Source organism: Phoenix dactylifera, unplaced genomic scaffold (assembly GCF_009389715.1).
Source record: "Phoenix dactylifera cultivar Barhee BC4 unplaced genomic scaffold, palm_55x_up_171113_PBpolish2nd_filt_p 001003F, whole genome shotgun sequence".
In the NCBI taxonomy this organism is placed as follows: Eukaryota; Viridiplantae; Streptophyta; class Magnoliopsida; order Arecales; family Arecaceae; genus Phoenix; species Phoenix dactylifera.
The window spans coordinates 96,844-99,024 of NW_024068357.1; the positions used below are offsets into that span (position 1 = coordinate 96,844).

The following is a 2,181-nucleotide window of genomic DNA, read 5'->3' on the forward strand; positions in this document are numbered from 1 at the left end:
CTTTTTTGCCAAAGGGAGAGGGTGAATTAAGAGCTTCAGGATATGGGGCCTTTGGGATATGAGTTTTGGCAGAAGGTGGACTAGGTGAAGAAGAAGAAGAAGGTTTTTCATTTGACACATTTCTATCCTCTTCTTCATCTTCCTTATTGTTGTCCTCCCCAATCTTATTGTCTACTACACGTCCACTCCTTAGGGTAGTCAAAGCATTGGCTTGTTCATGATGAATTGCATTTAGTTGATTTTCTTGAGCCATGTATTGTCCCCTAGGATTACTTAGTGGTTGGCTTGGAAGCTTTCCTTCCTCTCGCTTGTTTAGTGCATTAGCTAGTTGACCCATTTGGGATTCTAGCTTGGCGATTGATTGCGTATGAGAGTGCACTAATTGTGTAATGGTTTCCAAACCTTGAAGGGCGTTCAACACTTTCTCCTCAAAGGCTGTGTTTCTTTGGGGTGGAGGAGGAGTGTGTTGAAATTGAGTCGAGGGACGGTAGAGATGAATATTTTGTGGGGTTTGAAAATTCTGAGGGTTTGGAAAGTTTTGGGAATAAGGTTGGGCAGTATTCGAAGCTTGCTGCTTCCAAAAAAAGTTTGGATGATTTCGCCATCCCGGGTTATATGTATTGGAAAATGGGTCATTACCCGGTCTAGGCAGTGTTTGAGCAGCATTGATGTGTTCTTGCACGAGTTCGGGGAATTGGGGCGCTGAAGGGCACTCATGAATAGGGTGGGATGGGCTAGAACAAATAGTACACACTTGTGCTTGGGAAGAGTTCATGTAATGCCCACCTATCATCATTGGTCAATCTTATGGGACAATGCATCTACCTTGCTAGACAGGTCCATAGAATGACTTATTTCACAAATGGTCCCTTTTCTTTGAGAACTCGGGGGTGCTTGACGAGAACATGAAGCATGGTGGAGGGAGTTTTCATTTAGATTTTCAAATAATTTCCATGCTTCATGCTCATTTTGAAGCATGAATGTCCCCCCACATGCGGCATCAATCATCTGACGGTTTCGTTCAGTCAATCCGTCATAAAGCATTGCACTAGCTGCCACTTAGGTATTTGATGATGAGGGCATTTACGGATTAGGTCCCTAAATCTCTCCCAAGTTTCATGAAATTCTTCTCCCTCAGTTTGGGAGAAGCTTGTAATAGCACGTCTAAACTGGTTCGTTCTTCCTATGGGAAAGTATTTTTTAAGGAATTCTTGTTGCATTTGATCCCAAGAACGAATTGAGTTAGCTTCTAAAGAATTCAGCCATTGTTTGGCTCTATCTTTAAGGGAGAAGGGGAATAATCTAAGTTTCAGAGCATCATCAGTGAAATTCTGAATCTTGACAGTGGTGCAAATTCAAGGAATTCATCTAGGTGTTTATATGGATCTTCATTGGTGAGCCCATAAAAAGATGGAAGCATTTGGATCACACTAGACTTTATTTCATATTGTACAGCTGCTACCTCAGGTAATCGAATGCAAGATGGGGAAGTGTAAATAGTGGGAGTAAAGTACTCCCTCAGGAGTTTGGGTTGTTCTTCAGCCATCTTAAGAGGTGGGGATGATCCTAATGTTTTGATCTTAGCTCGAATGTTCCTAAGGGTTCGTTCTATTTCAGGGTCAAAAGGTAATAGTTTTGTACTCTAGAACGACTACCGTGCATACACTAGTACTCGATCAATCAAGCATGCAATAAAAGAGAAAAGCATATCAATCCTAGTCTTTGACCTAAAATCACTAGACAGCTCCTAACTGGTTTGAAGAGGGCACCTAAGCCTCCAATCCGGTCTAATGAACCGAGTTGACCAGGTAAGCTCCCAGGTAAGTGGAGGGGTCACGATGCGTTCGCAAAGGTCCCACTTAAAACCCACTTGCCTCGAACAGATGAACTGTCTCCCTTATAGGGACAAAGCTTGCCTAGACATCAACTAAGCCACAGAGCGAAATTGGTGCAACCTTCGGTGATCTTCGTCCTATTGAGCTCGAATGTCCCTAGGGGCCAACGTCTAATTGATTTTAATTAAAGATGACACTATTGAGTTCACCTAAGTTGGGCAAGAGTCCGGTGATGAAATCCGGCTCTTATCTTGTTGGGGTGATTGCCCTTACTATGTGCAAATTGATTTGTGTATGTGTATCAAGCATGCATTCACAATTTTGCTATAATTAAAATCAAACAATC

The 2,181-nt window shown here is 42.4% G+C and overlaps 1 non-coding gene across 1 annotated transcript; it reads left to right on the forward strand.

Annotated features, from left to right (window-relative positions):
• Nucleotides 1-1,065: 1,065 nt before the first annotated feature.
• Nucleotides 1,066-1,171, forward strand: LOC120107756. Its single transcript, XR_005509409.1, has one exon. It is a non-coding gene; the product is annotated as a small nucleolar RNA R71 (small nucleolar RNA).
• Nucleotides 1,172-2,181: the final 1,010 nt, after the last annotated feature.